Below are 23973 nucleotides of genomic sequence, written 5' to 3' on the forward strand. Positions count from 1 at the left end.
GCTGAGCATATAGATTAGTTATGTGCACCCTGTGAACATGATAAGCATCCAGGAGCAGCAGGAGTGGAAACACACAGGCACCCTCAAATGTAATTGGAAGGATTGGGCAGAAAGCAGAGAGACAAACTGAAGTAGAAAAAAATGTATCCAAAAGTCAGTACTTTGTAAGTAAGATAAGTATAAATAGTAAGATTTCAGTATAACCAAATAATTCACGCATACCTTATAAGCAGGAAAACAAACAAACAGACTGTGATGAAAACTGAAAAGAAAAAAATTGGAAACAATAAATAAGAAAAAGGTAATATCAAAGTGAAACGTTCATTGGCTGCAAAGTATGTTTTAAATTTCAGGGGAACAGAGGAAAGTCGTCAAAACGTAAGGTGATTCTTTATTGTATCTCGCTTCAAAGAAGCCTACCAGGGCCAATAGTATGATTTCTTATGTTGTTTACCTCTAGTTTCAAATAACATAAAACAAATAAACCAGTGAATAATTCTATAATTTCTGTACAGCAAATCTTATACTTGAACATTTTTTTTTCCCCCATGGCTGTCTGTAAGAATGTTAATTCTTGGACTTAACTTTCTTGTCAAACTGTTGAATTCATAAGAGGAGCTCTGCCATCTCTAATTAAAGCCAAATACTTTTTCTTGAGGTCATTACTATGAAATGTATATTGTATTGTTTATCAGAAGACAAACTAGTGGTAAACTTCTATATCCTCTTGAGTAACTATGCAGGTACTTAACATATTTGGAAGAGTCACATTTGTAATTTATTGTTCTTATTAGTCCTACTGCTTCATACTTCTGTTTAAATATGAAAAGGGGCAAGAAGATTATATGGGAGTTACTTATCCAGTAATCATTGATTGGGTCATTTCCTGAAATCCTCAGGTTTTACTACAAATACAGTTTGGGATGATTCTCTTTAAGTTAGATCTTCAGGCAAGTCTTCTGAGCATTGATATTTTCTGAAATGCTTGAGAACTCTGGGTTTGTCTTTGTCATCCCCACTGCCCTAGATATATTGTTTCCCAACTTGTAATTCAGTATTGCTATCCAAAAAGCTCTGAAGAATACTTTTTTCTTTTCACAGTGCTCACTTACTTTACCTGAATCGATGGAAAACCCGTTGGACAAAAAGCCACTGTATGGGAACTGCTGAATCACAGCCTGAACCTCTGATAAACCACCTGAGGTGAGCAATGAGTCAGCCATGGGAGCAGAGGTGAAGGCAATTCACCTGTGCTGCCGGAAGGGGATGGAGCCTGGCTCCACCTCTCCTAGACCCATTTAAGAGCTGACTACCAGTGGGGAAGGATCTCCTCTGGAGATCTGCTCTGCTGGAGTTTCACAAGTGAGCACAGGATATGGGTAAGTGTTCTATCTTTTCTGCTTTAGTGTAGTAACTTCATAGCCAAGCTCTCTGGTATACTATAACATCTGTATATTCATTGATTGTACAAGCCACTGTCTCATCAGCCTTAATAGATTAAACATGCAAATGTTCACTGATATCCCTCTGTATTGTAGATTTAAGGAGAGAAAGTGATACACGTGTTATCTGGTACATAAACTCTGATATTTCAAATAACTGGCATCTCAGAAAAATAGTCTGTGTTTCATAGGCTTAAATGGAGTGTGATTAAGAACTGAACTAGTATAAAACACACGGCATTTTTTGACCTGGCTTTTGAAAACAGTCAGTTGCAGAAGGACTCTGTTATCGTATTTTCTTTCGTGTCTTTCTGTGAGTTACTGAAGAAGCTCCACTATCAGGAGATGCAAGTGCAGTGCTCTTGCTTTGAATTGCTTCATACTGTGCCCCATCAGTTCTAACGTGTGTTACAGGAGTGAACGTGACTTTGAATAGGAGAGTAACCCTGGCTTTTCCTGATCTGCTCCTTACATTAATCACAAGTGATACTAAATACAATTGTTCTTAGCCCATTTTTGCCTGACATTCACTAAAACCATCCCAAGTTAATTGAATGGACTTTAGTTACATAGAATCAGAGTAACAGAACGGTAGGGATTGCGTGGGACCTCTGAAGATAGTCCAGTCCAACCCTAGCCCCCCCTGCTAAAGAGATTCTCTAGAGGAAGAAATGTCCAGGTGGGTTTTGAATATCTCCAAAAAGGGAGACTCCAAAACTTCTCTGGGCATCTGGTTCCAGTGCTCTGTCACCCTCAAAGCGGGAAGTATTTCCTCATGCTTGCACAGACCTTTCTATGTTCCAGTTTGTGCCCGTTGCCCCTCCTCCTATTTTGAGGTACCACTGAAAAGACTGGCCCCATCCACTTGACTCTCACCCTTTAGAAATTTATAAGCATTGCTAAGATCCTTTCTCAGTCTTCTCTGCACTAATAGTCCCAGAGCCCAGCTTCTCCTTGTAATGGAAGTGCTCTAAACCCCTCATCTCTACAGCCACCTGCTGGACTCTCTCAAATTGAGGAGCCCATAACAGGATGCAGTACATTGTTAAAATTGAGTTTGCTAAGAAATTGGCCTTTTAGTAGTATGCCTGTGATTTCTGATATGATTTAATTTTTCTGAGTCTGACATCCTGAGAATTGAAGTAGTACGACAGTTTTAAAACCAGTGAGTAATCACTGCTCTATCTATTATTAGCCAGTGAAGCTCCATCTATATTAGCTACTTTTCCCTCAGTCTGAAGCAGCTTTTTTCTTAATTTTCTTCATATTTTCACAATGCAAGGATGTTATTAAACTGCATTCTTCCTTGTAGAACTGATATCCTTCTCACATTCTTCCTGAATGCTTAAATGAACACTGAACCAAGCAGAGAATTTCTCTTACTCCTTGCATTTAAGAGCAGCCATACTATTTTGAAAGATATTTCTGACTGCTTATCATTTAGTATTTCACACCATAGCTCCTAGGAAATGCTAGTAGATAAGAGTGTTTTTCTATCTAAATGCTCTAAGATTCACGTTTAAAATAACACAAGAGAACTTCTTATTCCAAAGACAAGCAAGCTTTACACAATTCTTTCCTGGAACTTACTTCAGTCTTCAATAGAGTCAGCATACCAAGCTGCTTCATGAACACTTCTCTAATGTTTTGAGAAACTTATTTCATGTATTTCCAATCAACATTCACATTTTTTCTTGTTGCTGTCAGTAGCAATCAGGCAGATGAATACAATGGGAGGGTCAGAAAGATAGAAAGGTGCTATAAGGGAAGGAAAAAAAATTGCTTACCTGAATTAAAAGATTTCAGGTTCACAGGGGAAAGCTTGACCAAGAAAGGATCTCCAGAAGAAGATTCTTCCCTAGTGCCAGTCAGCCTTTAAATGAGGTCTAAGAGAGAAGCAGCCAGGCTCCAACCCTTCTGGTCATGCAGGTGAACTGCTGTCACCTGTGCTTCCAGGGCTGACCAGGTCCTTTCCCCAGGTGATCAATCAGTGGTTCAGGCCGTGACTCAACAGTTCCCATACACTGTCGTTTGTTGTTTTTTATTGCTGATTCTTTCTATTGCTTTTCTTTCTTATGAAACTCTGGAACACAGCCATCTTGCCTTGCATGATTATGTGGTACGTTGAATGAAATCACCATTTGAGAAGCTAGATTTAAAATTTTCACTGTGTGGATTCCTAACGCTGACCATTTCACCCCTGATTTTAATTGTAACAAAAAAATGGTCTCAGGCAGTGATAAGATAAGCAGTGTCATCCACTGCTGTTCCGGAACAGTTCAGTTTGTCACTACTGATCATATTTTATAGAAACAGTCCAGTGATAATCTATCAACTGCGGTGTGAATGATAAAATAGTAAACTACAGGAGCATTGCTCCATGTTTCCATACTGTGCATCTCAAAAGTTACCCAGCTAGCAGTTAAGGGATACGTCAGGAAATAGGGTCCTGCATGAGTTATATGGAAAATGTGATAGATTTTCCTCAGGTTTATTACACCCGTTGTGAACCTGGCCAGCAGAACTCAGCTTTGTGCAACAAATACTTCCAAGTGATATGTTTCAAGCTACTATCAATTTGCCAGTGGAATCAGTTGTTTCAGCGGGGTGTAAATAAATCTGTGCCAAATCCAAACAAATGGCTTTGCTGGAGCCCCATTTTGCTGCTTCAAAAAGCAAAGTAACCAGCAGGAGTTGCAAGGAGGTAGGGGATTCACCATTTCTTTAGTGTTATGGTCCATAATAGTGTTGCATTTAACTCCTGGCAGAGAAACTAATGATAGTTTAGTTCTTTAGTTCTATCTAAGTTTGTACATCAGTCTCTCCCAGCTCATACCTATTTAGGTCACCCTAAAAACTAAACCAGTTCATGCATAATTTAGTGGATTCCAAGTGAAAACAAAACAAAAGAAACAAAAAATCTATTCACCTACTAATTTTTCACTTGTGTAATTCACAAGGATAAATTCACAGCTTTGATGCTGCCTTGTCAGCTCTGCCCTATAGTAGCTTCACTTCCAGACTGCCCTTGATGATTCTTATATGTGCCCCATGAATACCTGGGGATAATTAAGCATATGCATGTAACAGATGGAAGGGAGAAGGAAGAAGGGAGAAAGAAAATAGCAGGCAAAACAAATCATAAAGCAAGGTAAATGTGTAAACAACTCTAGATGGTTAACTTTGAAAAAGCGTGTATCCAAGCTGAAGTCATGTACAGGCCTGCAATACCTGTGTTACTTTAAGAGAAATGTATTTTCTTACTTGTTAACAAAATGTCCGTCTGTAAAATCATAAGAGCTAAGCTAACATCCAATTTGTAATTCCCCATCAAATTCAAGACAAAACTCACTTTCCGTAGCATGGATACACAAAATTTATTTCACAATTTTCCCTTCAAATTTTCAAGCTCTGTAACTGTGTGGGAAGTATAGTATATAATGCTATTTGCCTGTATGTTTCTTCCTACAAAATCAAAATTCAATCAATAGGATTTGTTCCTCATTTATGAATAGTTGTGAACAGTATAAATGCTTCCTAGTAGAAAGCTAAGGAGAAGAGAGAGAGGCATATATAATACAGAGAAGATTCTCCATTATGTTTAGTCTCCTATGTTCTCCAGGTACCATATATACAAGGGTTATACTGAGGTATTCTTGTTAATGAGCACTTGTTATTTATTTTTTTCAATTGTTCAGAATGGAAATGTTTTTCTCAGTATATAGAAAACATAATCCCCCCAAAAACAAGATCCTCCCCACCCCCCCTTTGTTTCACCCTTCGCAGCGCTCGTTTTCTTCTTTTTATGTTAATCTATGCAGAGTGAAAATTACGTGTAATTTAAACCATAAATCTTGAAGATTTATTGCTGCATCACACAGGTTTTTTTTTGTCAGTGAAAGTTGGGTGGTTTTTTGTTGTTTGTTTTTTTTAAATTATTTTCTATTTTATTTTTTTATAAAGATTCTTCTGGCTTGCAACTAAGCTTCCCAGAGTCTTTTATTCCCTACTTCTTTCCATCCCTCGGGTACTATCTGTCTCCTCTTACCCACGTCTGGATCCCTTCTCTTTTCACCTGCTTCTGATACCCCTCATTCTTTCATTCCTTCTTTAATCAGCCTATCCTCATATGCTCAGGTTCATTCATCACTCTCTTCCCAACCAGCTCAGAATATCTCAGACTTGCAATATTTTCCCTTACGGAGGAAACAAGGATATAGAAGCAATATAAGATTTCTGCTGCTTCCACAGTTGGCCTTCTGCTTTTCTTGCACATTTTCCACATATTCTCCCCTTTTTTGCCTAGCAAACTAGGTTTCCTGCTCTCTGAAAGAGATTTTTGATTCAGGGCTTAGATGCTCTCACCTTCTGGTGTTAGGCATTATCCCTGTGGAGCAGCAACCAAGCAGTTTATGTCACCTCTGATACACCCTTGTCTCTTTGTGAGTATCTGATATTTTACATATGGAAATACAGACTGCTTCAGAACTGAACTAATATCATCTGTTCCTGACGCTTTGTTCCCACCCAGCACAGTTACTTTGCAAGTGTTAGTCCTATTTGCAGTGAATAAATGTTCACGTTTGAACTTACTGATGATGTAATTCTATGGATCTAATCCTTAAATGCTTAGTTTGTCTATCATTAGACAGAGTTTGCATTAAACTTACTGGCTCAAGGCTTTTGTTGTGATAATAATGTAATTGAAAAAGCAAAATAAGCCCATCAGAAGCATTCATTTTTATCTCTTTCTTAGATGAGGAGAAGCAATGAGAAAACAAACAGTACTGCAGAGGTCTTTAGGCGTTAGAGGCAGAGTGAATGGAACTGCTTTTTATAAAGGTTTGTAACGGCATGTTAGAAATAATTTTTAGAAATAATTTTCATTTCTTTGAAATTAGCATCTTAAATTCCCTGGGGCTTTTCTGCAGGTTTAAAAAGCACAGAGAAGAATACTGTCCCCAGAAAAGCTATTCAGTTTAATGTTTTCCTTCTTCGCTTGCAATAAATCATTTTTCTCAGTGAGGCTGATCTTACGTGCTGCTCCTTGGTTTCAGGATACTTCTTGCTGCACAGTATCCATGGATGTAATCTGTCATAATATGATCATGCAATTTGCTGCGTTTAGTCATCTGCAGCTAGGATCTTGTACGTGGTATTTTGATTTGATATACTGTGAAGGAGTGTGTTCTTCTTCTGCTTTGTTGTTAAATTGTTTTTCAAGAAGTATTCTTGCTTTGTCTCTTTCTTTCACAGTGATATGACAGTGTGTAATGGCAGGAATAGCACTGCAGCACCTCATGGAGCACCTCTGCTGACAGACTCACCAGTTTTGTTACGAAGGTATGCAAAGCTCTCACTTAGGTAACACAGTACAATATTTTTTCTGTCTGTTTTAGAATTTAGAGATTCATGGTCACTCACTGGCTTTGTTTGATCTCAGACATGATATAAGAGCCATATCTATTTAATCTAACATTGATTTTCATCAATAAACGTTAATTATTTAAAGGTGAGGCTTTTAGAAAGAAACTTACTATTCCTGAGAATCTTTCTGTTCTCAAAAAAAAAAAGTGATTTTTCTTGTTGTGGTCAAAACAAAAAATAAAATTACTACGTGGTAGTTGGGTTGGTGTCTCGCTCCAATTTATAGGAGACAGAGGAGGTTCTTTGATGTATGTATAGCCAATGTGAGATTAAGAAACAACGGTTCAAATGTTGATCGACCAGTTTATTACACATCTTAATCAGGAAGATGGGAAAGGGGTGGCTGCCAACTATTATGAATAAAGGTGATGGGGAAGGGAAAGCAGACAATAAGAAAGATAGGAAAGAAGAAAGAATTACGTAAAGCAGGGATAGTCACCACCAGGATCCAGCAGCATCCTGTTGCATGCCATTTTGATGGTCTGAGGCAAAACTGCAGGGGAGAGTAGCAGCAGAGTGGCTTAGGTAGCAAGCAGGTACAGACAGAGCAAGTCCAGGAGATTTCATCAGCATGCAGGCATCACGTCATGAGGCATCTGATGTCAGACACCTACCCTCTTGGTTGTAGGTCCCTTTTTTATCCTCCTTCTGCCAATGCTGTATTCCTGGACACTTTGGTAAGAGTCAGGTGCAGCACCCCTGAGATGGCAATCTCCCTCAAGATGAGTCCACACGAAAGACTGCTTCCCATCCATTAACCTGCTGCTTATTTCTCTCATTGCCCCTGGCCTGCAGATCTTCAGACAAAAGATTTTTCCAACTTTGACCTGGATTTGCCTATCTCTGTTCCTCAGTAAGCTTTGAGACAAAAGTGCAAAGAATCTCTTACTGTTGGTCAATATCAAGATATTGGCCTGATAAAAGACAAATGTCAGATAACCAGAAATGGTGAGGTAGAGTTATTGCTTATGAATATCTCCTACCCCAGGGAATCTCTTGATCTTAAAATGGCTTAACTTTGTAAACTTGTTGGTGACAGAGTTAAGGATAAGGGAACTTACTCTAATCTACTGGGCTGGGCATTCATCTGTCATACTGGGAAACCAACTTCATGTTCCAGCCCCATAGGCACAAAACTTTCTCTTAGAGAAGCAGAAGTGAATTATGGATAACTCAAACACAGTACTGAAAATTACATTAGCATACATAACACAGAGAGGTTTAAATATAATTATAACAGCTGCACACAACAAAGTATACAATAGTAGAAAAACAGTGGGAACAAAACTATTCCTGCTGAGTAACCTTTGTGTGCTTAGAGAAGCAGATTCCAGTCTTTCTTTGTTTTGTAGAATCTAAATACTTGCCTCAAACACTTTTTTTTCTTTGCCAAAAGCCAGTATGCAGCACAGATGTTGAGTTAATGATCAATTCATATTAAGCCTCAGATGAACGCCAAGAGTAGAAAATTCATAGCAGATATGCCCCAGAATACTCACAGAATGAATAAACTCCTTTGCTTACAGGGAAGTTTTTCCAACTCAGTGGTTGCAGCTTAGGGCTGTAGAGATGATCAACCAGGTTACCACAACTATAATTTGCCATAGGCAAAGTCGGGGAGGAAGACAAATGTGTGAGGCTGAGGAATTCTTGCCTAGCTTGAAACCAATGGAAAAGGGTCTCTTAGTCCTGTTCTTCACCTAGAATCAGTATTAGCTTCTGCCCATCCAGCAGAGAGTTCACCTTTAATTGAAACAGCCCAGACATTCTAGAGCATTTTCAAGGATATATTTCAAGTCCCTTCAAAAACTGTTCAACTTTTAGTTTAAGCTTCAGTGGAGTTGATTTCAACTATCTGAGTACATTACATCCCTCCTCTATCTGTTGGTTCTTGGTGTAAAATATTCACCAATCCTTTCTTTGGAGATTGAGAACCATTTTGATAGCAGTGGTAAAATTTATGGCTGTAATGGCTAAATCTAAAATGAAGGACTTAGTGATTATGGCAACTAGTAAACAGTGCTGGTAGCAGGTAAACTTGATGCATTTGTGCTTTTCTGAAAGTTCTCTTCATCAGCAAGGTAGAAGAAGCAAATGTCTTTGTATATGTTTCTATAAACATTTGTACGTCTGGATGAATTAATTGCACTCTTGGTCTCTCCTTTTTCCACTTTACTAGATCTTCTCTGTTTTCTTCATAATCACTCAGAAAACATTTCCATTTTTTATCAGTGTTTTGTGCCTTGCTAAATGTTTTATATTTTAATACCAAGAATACTTTTTAGACTGCATGACTTTAATTCACCTGTATTTGTATTGTTTCAATAGTCTTATTATACAAGCATGTCTCGTGACTTCTTAATACTTTCTGCTGGAAGAAAATAATTCCTGAGCTCTAAGATAAGAGAAATCTTCCTTTCCTGTCTTTCATTTTCTGCTCACCTAACATGCACAGTAATGCATTACTGGAGTGATTCTAGGAAAATCAAACTTAGAAGTTTTAGGGTTCAGCCCTGATTCTTCCCATAATAATCCAACTCTACATAGCAGTCTTACTGAAACACCTACTAGGGGATCAAGAACTGAGCTCTATGAAACAAGAAGCTTTAGTAGCAGCCCTGGACAGGCTCCTCTGCGTATACACTTCATATGGTTACTATTCATTCTATAAATTAATCCGTTGTTATATTATTTTAACAATGAAAACTAAATGCATCACACTAAAATCAAATCACTATCCTCCATATCAGTCACCAGAGGTCTCTTGATTTCTTCCAAGCAAGGATTTTGTTATTCAGACATTCCACACCAGCTGTCAAATGGTCCAACTCGATAACAACCAATAAAGCAAACACCCCTTAAAAATTTCCCTGGGGAATCTCTTTAAATTGAATAGGGAGTAATAAATCTTGTAGTGTCAATAATGGTGAAAATGTTAATTTAGTCGACTTTACTATGTGCCTCAAGTGAAATTTCAGATGCTGTTCTGGGAAGATGACTGCTGCTTGAATTCAGACCGCCTTTCTCGGCCTGCAGCACCAGTATCTGATCTGTGGAAAGGGCGATGTGACTTTGGCTGTGTGACAAACCAGTGTTGTGGTGATCAGGTTTCCTTATGAACCTTTGAAATCTCAGCTACTGATTTTAGTTATGCTCCTAGATGGAGGTTACGTGACAGGGAGAAACATGCTGATAAGACTTTCTGTGATGGCTAACCTAGGCAGTCCGTAAGGGCAGCAGAAATGCCTGCCTGTTTAGCATAGCACGAGTATGATTTACTGCGCTGCACGGAGCTAGTTAAGCAGTAATATGAATAATAAAGAAATTGTTATTGAAACTGGGTAGAAAAACAGTTGCAAATGTAGTCTATTAAGGGCATTTGTGAAGATAAATTGTACTAGATGTCCTTTTCATCCTTTATAGCACAGTTTTGTTTTGTTTTTTTCCCCTCACAGATGTCACTTTTGGGCATTAGACAAGTTGTTTTTTTTTCCTCCTGCACGTACTGACATTAAACATTTTGGGAAATTTGTTGCGTTCTTAAGTGAAAGCAGTCTTGAGAGAACTCAAACCTTTAAATCTCACTTTCACTATGTTATTTTTGTAGAAGATACCCGTTTGAGGGATATTCCCAAAAGCTGCGAGCAGGGCTCAGGCCCCGGCGCGCTGCTTTCCGTTGCGCAGCACGAGCGTGCCGGCAGGGGGCGCTGGCAGCACGCGGCGGGCGCTGCCTCAAGGCGGGAAGGCTGGCGCCCTTTCTGAGGGGCTTGGGGTGCCTGAAGGGCAAAACCTTTCACAGTAACAGGTTGTTAAGAGGCTCGGCGCAGATAGGTAGAAATAGCCTAATCTCCTAAACTCCGCACGGAGTCTGAGAAAGCACTGAGTCACATCTTTACATCCATATTTCTGAAAATCCCCCAAAAAATAATAAAAATAAAAATCCTCGGTAAGTCTTCTAAGTGGACCACCTGCACTATCCTTTCCTCCAGGAAGTTCAGTTGAATTGTGTTTGATTAGATTAGATTTTAGCCTTCTAAAAATTTGCTGATTTCTTTTTAATCTGCTAATTACTCTGGAGCATTCCATGCAATCATACTGTAGTTGTTTGCCTAGTTATTTTCTAATACAGATTTAGGACCGTCCTGAAATCTAATCTAGTAATACTCCAGACAAATGTGTACTCTGTGCTTCTGAAAAGCTATGCCCTCTTAATCAGATGAAGGCTTTTCAGTGTTTTCAAAGTCAAAAAAAGGAAATAAGTCACGTTTTCTAGAAGTGGGATCACTTTGGTAGTGCTGAACCCAATTATACTGACCAGTGAAAATCGCTTGGTTCTGACAACCTGCAATTAGAGATTAGTTTTCTTCCTTTCTGTAGCAATGGCGATTTCTGTGGACAAAAACAATGTTGTTATGATGATGTCCTGTTCTGTAGAATAACCTGACCTCTGCCTGTCTTTGGGCAGCACATAACTGAGACATCGAGGGTAGGTTCTCAAGTGAATTCCTGTTGTGGGAATTACATGGCTTAGTATTAACTTTTTATTTTCCAGACAGCTAGAGGAATTCATAATTCTGAGACAAGTTTATGAATTCTGTCATCAATTCTTGGATCTAACATTCACCTAAAAGTGGGGTTTCTTATGCATGAAGAAATGGCAGAGCAGCTAAATGGTGCAGAAAGGCTAGTGAAGTGAATGAACCAGGTGCAAGTCCTTTTCAGTGCCTCTGAGAAGCACTCTCTCTCATGACTCTCCTAAGCTTCCTTGTTGAAACTGCTCTACTTTGAAGAAACAAATACTGATTTTTCTCATAGACTTTAGTTCATTTTGTCTTATACCATATAAATCCGAAGAATTTCTCTCAAACAAATGAATATTTTTTCTGTGCTAAAGAAAAGCTTTACAAGGAAAGACTGAGAACCAATTGCTCTGCAGTTTGCAGTGCAGTACTCTCCTACTGGTCGGTTTGTTATGCCCATGTTTTGTACTGCTGTGGAACTTTTTTTTAACCCAGATTTTCATATATCAAAATAAATCTTTTAATGACCTTATGGATGGATCCTCTTCCCTCTTTCATGGAGTTGAACATGCTCAGAAAGTAACTTTTAGCGAGAAAGGAAGAGGAATATCTGTTATGAATCAGCAGTTTTTAAGCGTGAAGAACTCAAGATATGGAAATAGTAATATAGAAATGCTTTCCAGCCTCAAGATGGTCAGAAAGGACCATTGCACACTGCTATGAAGTATAAATGGAGCCTGACCATTAGACATCACATATTTTTCCATCTGAATGTTGCAGTGATTTAAAAAAAAAAAAAAAAACAAAAAACCAAGATAAACAATATGTGGTTTGTATTTTCTTGGTTTCCAAAATAAGATTCTTTAAGAAATTTCTCTGTAAATGCCACTTGAAGCTTCATTACTGCTGAAGTTATTGGACCTTGGGATTTTATTTATTCAGTGAAATGAGTTTAAGCAAGTTGTTCTCCCTGTGGTTGTTTTTACTCACTGGTGATGCATTTTGTTATTGTGATCTGGACTGTAACAGAATTACACTGGTTTCAGGATTTGGTTTAGAGATTTCTGTTGAATGTACACATCCATTACAATTTCAGTTGCAAACCATTAACATAATGGGAGATGTCTAAGAATTTTTCCTCCTTTCTTACTGTAGCAATTAGGCAGATTAGTGCAGTGGTAAAGGAGTTACAACAAAGGTAAGATGAGGGAAAGACTGACACAATAGAGGGATGTTATAAAGGAAGGGAAGAAGATTGCTCACCCATATCAGAACATTCTAGGTTCACAGGGAGAAGCTTTCACCTGTGCTCCCAGGGCTGACCAGGTCCTTTCCCCAGATGTTCAATCAGTGGTTCAGGCCATAACTCAATTTTTCCCATACATTTATATACTTAGTACTAGATTCCAGTGTTGAATTCACAGGGTAGATTTTTCTTTTTTTTGTAGATAAAATGAGAAATCTGAATTAGATTTGTACCCTATCCTCATATTTTGAGCTTCTGAGATCTGGAATCAAATCTAAGTGTTGAACTTTTTGAAATATTGATCTCTCTAAGTTTGCATTATATTTACTGAAGAGAAAGGAGTATCCATTGGATATTGCTATGTGTTTCTCTAGTGGATATGTTTTCTGTGTTGTCTATAGTGATTCCTGTGAAATACTATTAACAGCAGGAGATTACTCTGTAAAGTTTATGATGGTAGTCTTGCTGATGCAAGCAGATACTTCCTATTACATTTGATGTTCTATTTCAATAACAGATTGCCAGCTGCGAACTTTATACATTTTATTCCCCATACAGGCAATATATGGGTCTATGAGTGTAGTTTTGTAGATTCATTTAGCACCTAATGCACTTTTAATGAAGGGTGTTGTTTGTTGGGTTTTTTTTTTACAGTATCTCTTTGTAGGACTTGTGATGATGAATTTTCATAGTGCTTCAGAAAAGAGGTATTTGTAATTTCCAAAATAGTTATGAAAGTCAGATACTAAGTTTACTGAAGCATGCTGCACTAAGAGGGGAAAAAAATAAAAAAAAAATAAGTTAATAATGCTGGGAAACCTTGCATAAAACCCAGCACAGACTCATGACATTTCATTCCATGCTTTCTGCCACTGAAACATGCAATCTAAGCCAATGAGCTGTTTCTGCTGGAGAGCACAAATGCAAAACAAGTCAAATATCCTTCCAGCTACTCATCTCATCAAAACATATTTGACAAAATACCTAATTGATGCCACTGATTTTTTTTTATTTTTTTTTTCACAATTGCAAAAGAATGAAAGTGTATGGAGAAATCTCTTCTCAAAAACACTGATGTTGATCAGAATGCGTAAAGCATTTGTATGACTGTCTGTGTTGGGTGAACCAGTTTGAAGACCTCCTGTGTATGTTACAAATTCACATTTAATTTCTGATTTAGAAGGCTAACAGAGGTGGAAGGAGTGTGTGTGTGGGGGGGGAACTTACCTGAACAGAACAGTCCAGAGGAAAGGAGGCAATCTGACTTTGGGAATTTAAGCTAAAAACACAAAGAGCTGTTAAACAGCAAGCTAATAGCTTGTTGTTCAAATGCAGACTGTAGTTAGTGGTTTATGTAGAATTACACAAGACCATGAACCAAAATGAACAACTTGAAAAATTGGTGAGAGAGGTTCTCTAGCTCTTTATTGAAGAACTCTTTGATAGATTTTTTTCTGTATTCTGTAGACAAAACTTCTTAGTAACATATGGAAAGCAGTCTGCTTCTCGAGCAGTTTAACTCATGATTGGTGAACTAGGAGGAAGTAATACTAGAGGAAAATACTGCCTGCAAATGAATTGAAAATGTCCCAGTATTACCAAACTACAATAACTAAAATTAGAACTTATTAATACTAATGTGTTACAATATTTAAATGACTATAAATCATGATGTTTCAGGGCACACTCATACTGTAGCTTAAGCCAGAATTTTCTTATCGAGGCTACTATTCCAAATTTTTAAATGGAAAATGTACAAGAAATTCTGTTCTGTTTGAAGTAACTCATACTAACTGCTACCAGTGATACGTCATAAAATTGCATTAACTGTTGTTTTGGTAAAGAACATATTTTTCCTCTCCAGTAGCAAATGCTTCCAGACCATATGGAGCAAATAGCAAAAAAACAAAAAACAAAAACAACAACAACAACAGAAAGACAAGTGGAAAAAAAATCAGCCAGAAATAATCTGTAGCAAGGAGCAGTCTTTTCAATTAAATACATTTATCATGGGAAGTTCTTATCTAGACCATGAGACAGCAGATAGATATTCTTAAATGAAAAGTGTAATATCCTCTTTCTCTATTAAGATGCTTCATAACTACAGTAGGTGACAGTTCTTAATGACAATTGTTCCCTGGAGAATTCTGAAGCAAGAATTTACTTAACATATTAACTAGTGAACCAGTATTTCACATTATCCTTGCTTTGCTGGACCACACTTACTTAATAAGAAACATAAAAGAGTCTTGTGCTCATGACATTTTTGTTATGTTTTTCCTTTTTCAGTTCTGCCTTTTCCTTGTCTGTGTCTGAATGTTGGCCCTTTTGACTGCTGTTTGCTTTCAGAGTTCAGCTGCAACTGATGATACTTCAGTATGTTTCTTTTCCCTCTTCTGCTAGAGTTCACATTACTCTGCCTTGTCTTGACACCAAACTCAAGTAACAATTCAGAACCTGAATTTGATGGGCTTCACATTCAAGATCCAGAAATTAGATAATCCTGCGATTAAGTCTCAAAAGACAGCCCACCTAGTTAAATGCAAGCTGGAAAGATACCACAAAACACAGTGGAAGATGTCATTTCCTTTTGTAAGGAAGATCCCCACAGCCTTGTGTGTAGAAGCCTGTAATTGCAGAAGAATTAGATGTATCTTCCTTTCCTGCCTTACAGAGTTCAGACCCACATGTCCTATTTTCTTGCCTGGTTCTGGTGGCTAATTGCATATATGTGTGGGCAGTGTTCTCCAGGCACTCTGGTGAATCTGGATCGTTATATTGAAAAGAACTCAAGATTGACTGGGCCAGTAAGATAATAGGAGTATGAATAAAGCTTCATGGGTAGGGCAGGACATGATAGATGGATAGCTCGAGTTCTCCGAGAATTCATATTTTATTCAGTGCCATTTCATCATCTCCCCTTTCAACTGTGTTTTAAAAAGAAAAAGAGTAGTCCCTGCTTAGCTATTTCAAAGATGGGTCACAGACACTTTCTTTCAGGAAAGGGCTAAAATCTGTGAATCTGCAGTAGATAAAAGCATTTTCCTGCAAAATGTGAAGCACAGAGTAGGTCAGGGTCACATTTCAAACATCCTCATGCTTAGTGTTTCCTATAACAGCTGCTTTCAAATAGCACCTCCTCCCCCACCTTTCTCCATAGGACAGAATAAATTCTTGAAATATATATCAGGAGTGTCAGAATGCCCAAGGAAAATCCATCTGATTACCTTTTTTTTTTTTTTTTCTTCCAGCACGCTCTCTCCTTGTGGCAGCAGCTACATGAGGACTATGAGAAAACAGGTTTACATAAGAAAAGGACATACTTCCAACAAATCTCTATGAGCTGGGACACAAGGCCTGAGGTGAGCAGTGGGGAGGGGGGCATACAAACCTTCCTTAGTGCAGGAGTTTAGATCCCTTGGTTTCCAGGTAGGCAATGAGAGTGCCAGATGAGAGTTGGTGTGCAACACCTGCTTTGCTGGAGGTTGAGATGAATAACTAGAGCTTGTGTCAGACAGTAAATATATGAATTTGTGAGAGGATAGACACAGGAACCTTTTTTCAAGAAAACAAGAAGCTGGAGACTAGAAAAAGGGACCGAATAACCTTGAGAAGAACCAGAATGCTAGTGTCTATCCTTAATATGCATTTTAGCCTTCTTTGGTTGCTCTACCTCCTTGTGCACAGCTTGTGCAGTTGTGGTATGTTATGCAACTATCTGGAGACCTTTCAGAGAGTTGGTATGACTGTGGAGTGCCTGATTTTCAGGTGCTTCGTCTCCTTGCTACCTTTGACTTTGATACTGTGGAGGGTGGTGTGTGTTAGGTGGAGAGGGAGAAGCTAAAGATAAAACAGAAATAAGTACTACTTTGGTACATGCATTTAATTGTCTGTATGCAACGGACTGATGGTTGCTGTTAAATTACTGGCTACTTCAGATTCTTGTTTTACTTGGTGCTCTTCAAATGCTGCCTTCCTCCAGAAAATTCCTTACAAAATGCCATCACTTCATTATCTTGTGCTTTGTGATCTTTCTCAACATCTTTGCAAAACCAACCCATATTAGATATTCTGCCAGCTAGTGGAGAGGACAAGGATAATGCATCATTTTCGACCTGTGAGCTGACCTATGTTCTGTAAGTAAGCAGAGAATATCCATTTAATGAACTTCATTGCTGTGTTGAGGGGTCCTGACTGCACTGTAGAGCAGCTTGAGAAGATGAGTTACACTAGTCCAACTGGTGTACAGGATATTCAGATGAAAATTAAGTAACTTGAAGAGTGCTACATAAAAATTTATTTCATTGAGCAAATTTAAACTTCACGTCTTTGAGTCAGACTTTAAACATTCATAGTAGGAAGAAGTGCACAGTAACGGTGAAGGGCAGAACTACAAATGACTCCTAATCTACTTTGTATTTTAAAATACGTATGTTATCACAGAAACAACTCGACGATGTGATGGTTTTGCAACATTTCTATCTAACAGTGTTTCTAACTATCAGAAATATTTTCTGATACATTTTTCTTATGTCTGTAGGTCACAGAGATATATAAATTCAATATATTAAATATAAATTCAGATGTTGATGTAGATACAAATATAGCGATAGGGAAAGTAGCTGTGAGGAATACATTGGTTTTGAAAACTTAGAACTGTGGAAAGACTTTTTAGTGAAGACAAGGGAATACTGTCTGTCTTCGTCAATAGAGCTGGTGAACAAGCAGCATGTTTCAACATCCTTCTCTAGAGCTACAACATATATTTTATTACTTCGAGCTGTTTTCCAACTCTTTGCATTCAGACATCAAAGTTTCTGCAAGTTGTATGCTTCCTGTATTGTACGCGAATACTCAGAAATGTCTGGCTTCCTTTCTCAGTGTGCTTCCTTTCAGTGACCTCCATTATAAGAAAAAGAAACCTTTAGGGGAGCTTATGTGAGCTGTGCACATCCTTCAGTTTTGCTCCCTGGGTTTTCACTTCTCTGGCAACTTTTTCTCTACTAGGATGCTGTGTTTCAAGTATTCACTAAAACATCATGCAGTGCAACACTCTAAGTTTGGGGTTTGCGGTTTTCATTCATTTGCTTTTCTCCATCTGTCTATAATTTCCATTTTCATCAGAAAAGCAAGTACTTGACTTCTTTCCTTACCCTCTTTTTAACTATTTCTAATGCTACAAAGGTAGAGGAGCATGCAAGATTTTGTGATATTAAATTAATACTTGGCTTCTCAGATAACAACAAGATCAAAATCCAGTTTTAATGTTTCCAGTATATTTTCAGCATGCCCTTGATCTTGCTGTCTGCTATTGTGGTTGGCTCCCACTGGTAGAAGCAGGTCACATTATGGTCTAGATAATACACTGTCTGATCTTCAGCTTCGCATCTTTTCTTTACAAGGACACAGCCTCTGAAGCACTTAGTTCTAGATCGGTTTTCCATAAACATTATAAGACTTGTAGTCCCACTGCTCTTCAGTCAACATCTTATCTGATTTGTGGAACAGAGAGAGGAAAAATTCCTTCAGGTTGTTTGGGTTTTCTATTAGTGGATGCAGTTTAGTCTTCTTATTTAGAGGATTTTTTCTTTCAAGTATTACAATTGATAAACAAAAATGCTTTTGACCTTCCTTTCAGAGATTTTTCCATGTATTCGTGCAATTTACAGTCAGGATTTTTTTCTTAAACTGGGTCTACATTTTTACCCATTTCAACTACATGCCTGTGTGTACCAAGGTTTTGCTTCTTCTTTTGAGCAAAAATAAGTACACCTACATACTAGCATTCATATTGCTGTTCACTCTTGCTTTACTCTGTTTCCTGAATCTGATGATATAGCAGCATTTTGGGGGTATTGCTTCCAGCACAGACTATTTTGGTCAGCTCCAGCGCAGATTTTGTCTTGATAACTCCCTTGTCCCCTGTTAGGACTTGCTGCCTGACTCAAGCCAGTCAGACACTTGTTTTGCACAGTCATGTTTTATGCTCTTGAATATGAGGCCACCCCAGGTCTTAATTAGCAATGACACATTCCCCGAACTCTTGGTTGGTAAGCAGAATATAAACAACTCTTGGTTCATAAGCAGAAGATAAACAGCAGTTGCAGTATTCTTGGCTAGGAATCATGCCCTCAGTGCCTATGCTTGATGTGCAGGCGTAGTCCCTAAGCCGCTTATGCTCATGTCCATCTGCTGCAATGGCAAAGTGCCTTCTCACAAGTTGTTTGGACTCCTGCCTTGGGGGCAGAGGTGCCAGGCAATGATCAGCAGCCAGCATGACAATGCAGGCATCATTTCTTCTAAAAGAGCAGCTCCTTTAAGCAATTACTGTAGTACAGGCTGCTACCATGGGCCTCTTAGAGCATGATTACACCTGCTGGAAATTATGTGCCAAGAAAAGAATACATTAACCATACTGGAGAGCAGTCCAACCAGTGCAGTGTTATTTTTAGCTGCCAAGGAAACAGGTTGCATGGCTGCAGGGGTATGAAAACTCATCAGTAGTTCTCAGAGTGTCAAAAAAAAAAAAAAAAAAAAAATCTCAGCAGGCCAAAACAGCCTAGAGGCATATCTGATGCAGGCTATGCTATGGCCTCAAGTAGCAACTGAAGCAAAACAACAGTAACAGAACTGGTGTGAGAGCTTTCCTCACAAAGTAATCAAATCAAGAAAAAACAGGTTAGATTTTTGATACTCTCTTCAAAGTGAATGAGAAGATCCTGACCTTATTCTTCCCGCTGAATGAACACCTGTGATATGAGCTATAAAGACAAAGATATAGTAGGAAAATGAGAAGGTGAAATGGATGTTTTGTAGGCATGATTAGGTAACCCTACAGAGTAGTGTGACTGAATACAGCACTGCTAAACTAGTTTGCTGGGAGAGAAGGAAATTCTCATCCCTCTATGCAAGTGCAATAGAGGAGTAAGCATTTAACAAACCTGATTGAAGGAAATCCATTTCCAGTCTCTGTTTTTTCCCAGGAGTCCTGTTCTCCCTTTCCTTCAGCTTAAGGTACAGTAGCCACATGACAACAGGAGCAGCTCATCAGCTATGGGTACTGAATCCAATTATCTTCTGTCTTGACATGTTTTTACATATCCCAAGGCACTTGTTTTTAGGAAGGAGTCCAGAAGCATCCTGTGACCCATTCTGCAAGCCTTATGCCATCTGAAGGTCAAAATTTCAACACATGAGAAATATCCTTGTGGAGAGGAAGTTTATACTTCTGTAAGCATAGTTCCAGCTAGCTCATGTCAAAAATGAAGTGATATCTTTTATTAAAAAAAAAAAAAAACTCCTTCACAAGTTTTAAAATCAAAATTACTTTTTTGATGTTTAAATTAATGAACAAAATGTTTTTATTTTTAAACTGCATTGCAAAACATTTTAAAAACATTTTAAATCATACAGAATTTTGCCCACTTAGTATTTTTAGAATTTTAGTAGTCTAGAAAGTCCATCTGAGGACTGAGACAACATTCATTTTTTACTTTTTTTACTCAGAAAAGAACTAAAAATCAGTTTCACCTGTACTGCTCAGCATTAGTCTCAAGGTAATTGTAAATTTCCTTTGAGGAGCTGGAGTGGACAAAAAGATGTATGAAAGCCCCTGTGTGTTTCCGAGGAAATACAATGAGCTAAAATGCTGTTACCAGTCTGCCCTCGTTTATATGCAGCTGTCACATTCTACCTCAAGTCTTATTGAGATCAGTGGGAATTCTGCCATTAGCTTCATTAGGACTTGCCCTAGACACCAGCTGCTATTTTGTGTACACCACTGGAGTTATTGTAGTTTCCACCAACTGATCATTCTGAGGACTGGATTAAGAAGAGATTTTGGTAAAGACTGATGAACAAAAGCTGATGATTTCTTGGGTTTTGCTTTGGAGTCAGGTAGTTGTATGCCTTTGGATTCGTGCTGTTCCATTTTGAAAACCTGTCTCTAATGTGTTGTTTTCTGATGAATACCAGAGCCTTGAATCATTGGCATATACAATTAAAATCATTAAAGACAAAAAAAAAAAAAAAAAAAAGCCCAAGTACAGGTAGATAATGTAATTTAAACACGGACTGGACTTTGTGTGACTCTTTCCCTCTCATTGGGAGGAAGTACAAAATAACCACTCCATAACAAAACAATATTCTATACCAAATAAATAACCAAATGTACTTCTGTGTGCTGTCCAGAAGACTCTGAAATGGTATTTCAGTGTCATGGATGTGAAGGATGGACTGTTCGATGGATTAGGAATTGGCTGGCTGGATGCAGCCAAAGAACCATTGTGATCAATGCTTCTGTGTCAGGGTGGAGGCCAGTCACAAACAGTGTCCCTCAGGGGTCGTGCTTGGGACTGGTGCTCTTCAGCATCTCCATCAAAGACACAGACGATGGCATCGAGTGCACCCTCAACAAGTCTGCTGATGACACCAAGCTGAGCAGTGCCATCAATACATTGGAGGGAAGGGAAGCCATCCAGAGGGACCTGGACAGGCTGGAGAAGTGGGGCCATGAAAACCTAATGAGGTTAAACAAGGCCAAGTGCAGGGTGCTGCACTTGGGCCTGGGCAGTCCCAGTATTTATACAAACTGGGGAAGATCTCCTTGAGAGCAGCTCTGCGGAGGAGGACTTGGGGGTCCTGGTGGATGAGAAGCTGGATATGAGTCAGCAGTGTGCGCTTGCAGCCTGGAAGGCCAACTGTGTTCTGGGCTGCAGGGAGAGGGAGATGATTGTCCCCCTCTACTTCCCTCTTGTGAGGCCCCATCGGCAGTACTGCGTCCAGGCCTGGGGCCCACACTACAGGAAGGATGTGGAGCTCTTAGAGCGGGTCCAGAGGAGGGCACTAAGATGATTGGAGGGCTGGAGCACCTCTCCTATGAGGAAAAGTTGAGGGAACTGGGTTTTTTAGCTTGGAAAAGAGAAGGCTCTGGGGAGACCTCATTGCAGCCTTCCAGAACTTGAAGGGAGCGTATAAACAGGAGGGGGAACGGCTGTTTATGAGGGTGGATAGTGAGAGAACAAGGGGAAATTGTAAACTGAGAAATGGGAGGTTTAGGTTAGATATTAGGAGGAAGTTTTTCACTCAGAGGGTGGTGACACACTGGAGCAGGTTGCCCAAGGAGGTTATGGATGCCCCATCCCTGATGCATTCAATGCCAGGCTGGATGTGGCTCTGGGCAGCCTGGTCTGGTGGTTGGAGACCCTACATTTAGCAGGGGGTTTGACTTGATGATCATTGTGGTCCTTTTCAGCCCAGGCCATTCTAAGATTTAATGACTACGATCATATCATAGTTTCATTGACTGAAAACCTAACTTATGTACTCAGGCTGGAATTGTTCCAGCTGGAATACAGTGTTCATGTTACTCACTACACAGTTTTCTAACATTTTGAGGAAAATGATGTGAATAATTAGAGCTCTACGGTGAAATGCTACCTAGCATCTTTATTTTGCCTTTGAGTCCATACATTTAAGTCTGTTTGATAGGAATATAATTTGTGTTTGTAGACCTAGGGAAAAAGTTTTATTAAATATTTTTTCTTCTTACATACATATTTGCAGAGTTTTTTTGCCTGCAAGTGTCTTATGGTAGTTCAGCTGACACAGATACTTTTTGCTGATCTCTCTGACAGTCTCTCAGGAATGATGTTACATGGGTAGTCATTGGTCGTATGACTAGTGCTAAGTTTTCTCTGTTCCTCTTGGGTAAGTAGAAACAGACGAAAATTCTTGCACTATGAAAAACCTTAGTCTGATCCAAAACATAACCTTGGAGAAGGTGAAAATACTTCAGGTTCTTCATTCTCCAGTTTTCTGTATTAAAACATGATGAAGCTTTTACTTAAAGCACCAAGAACAATTGCGTTGCTTATGGCAGGAAGAATATTAGGCTTTGGTCTTTTTTTTTACTGAGTTCAAAAAAAATGTATAATTTAAGGGTGATCGTGATAAAGTGAGGTAGTTATGATCTAGTAAAAGTTCAGAAAAACACAAAATGCATAACAATCACTGTCAGATTCATTTATTGTAGTATCTTGTCTCTAATGTTAGCCAGCACTGAGCGCCTTGGGGAGAGTATGTGAGACAGTGAAGGCAGTGATATTTCACAGAGTTTTCAACTGTTTTAGAGGAGGGACTGAAAATCCAGTCGCACAGACCATGGAGAATCAAAAGAGTAAGTGCTTTCAGTCTCTCATCAAGTTTAATTCTGAAATAGCACTGCACATGAGAGCTCCGTATTCCGTTACAATGTGCAGCTAGCTCAAAGCCTGAGCCAGGGCAACATTTTATGTATGCCATACGTCACACAGCGTTTTGTGAAAAGGCTGCTTTAAGATTTAGGACAAAATTGGATGCAGATTAAAAGACCTTTTAAATCACCAAACAGGCACGTTCCCTGGGTGCAAGCAATCCTTTTTAAATACTTGTGAAAATGAATTCCTCTCAAATTCATATTTGTGTTTGTTTACTGTATGAAATTGTGATGTGTCCAAGATTGTACCCTGAAGAAAAACATTTGCTATTAAAAAGAACAATCATAAAAATTCTACTTCCTCATGTTTTTAAGGATCCCATGGTAATTAGTAAACTCCATTAGTGGAAGAGTCTGTTATTTTAAAATTGAAGCTAAACTTGAGATGTCTCTTGCTTGCTAGCTTCACTGCAATTTACTATTCACCCTCAGGACTCAGAATGAGACAGACATTATGAGCATCTCTTGAGTCACGGGGCCTTTTAGCTTTAAAGAAAGCTGGAAGCAAAGAATTTGAGAAGCTGGTGGCTTCTCCATGTAACTAAGAAAATGAGAGGGATATGCAGAAATGTAAAGGTTGATGTTTCATCAGCATTAGTACTAATCACAGTACTGTACCTCAGTTGGTAGAAGCCAACCATACGTCTTTCCTTTTTTTTTTTTTTTCATATGTAAGACACAGGTTGAATGTAGTTGCCAGGTCTAGGAAGCAGTCTACATAGCTCATATTCTAGTACCCTTAACACCCTAGAAATATCTACTTTCTGAAGTGCAGCATTTCTGAGGTTTTTAACCATTAGCATGTTTGGAGAAATTGAAAAGAGAGGTAGATGGTCTGGTGCAAATTCCTTGCTCCGCTGCAGGCCCAACACAAGCTTCAAAGGTGCCTAAATTCTGCCTTAAGCCTCTCAGTGGCACGTGTAAGTATCCTTCAGGTGCAAGACTGCTTCAAGTCTGATGTAGCATTTACTACTTTCTGTCAGACAGGAAACTATTACCTGAGTCTGGAGTTTGCTCACAATATGGTTTCTGTTTTTTTTCAGTCAGTGATTGGGCAATTTAAAATATATAAACAATTGTGAG

General features: G+C 38.7%; 1 long non-coding RNA gene across 7 annotated transcripts in view; it reads left to right on the plus strand.

Annotated features, from left to right (window-relative positions):
• Positions 1-1317: 1317 nt before the first annotated feature.
• Positions 1318-23973, plus strand: part of LOC116237893 (uncharacterized) — a 59138-nt gene continuing 36482 nt past the window's right edge. For 3 of the 7 annotated variants that reach the window (XR_016466603.1, XR_016466606.1, XR_016466604.1), the window contains exons 1-4: positions 1318-1379; positions 6199-6284; positions 6699-6785; positions 15887-15997. This is a non-coding gene — a long non-coding RNA (uncharacterized LOC116237893). Of the gene's footprint in view, positions 1380-6198; positions 6285-6698; positions 6786-7497; positions 8446-11421; positions 12120-15886; positions 15998-19756; positions 19875-22688; positions 22969-23973 lie in introns of those variants that run through there. The other 4 variants (XR_004168824.2, XR_016466605.1, XR_016466608.1 and 1 more) reach the window with 4 other exon arrangements.

This window comes from Phasianus colchicus, chromosome 5 (assembly GCF_987193195.1).
Source record: "Phasianus colchicus chromosome 5, bPhaCol1.hap1.1, whole genome shotgun sequence".
In the NCBI taxonomy this organism is placed as follows: Eukaryota; Metazoa; Chordata; class Aves; order Galliformes; family Phasianidae; genus Phasianus; species Phasianus colchicus.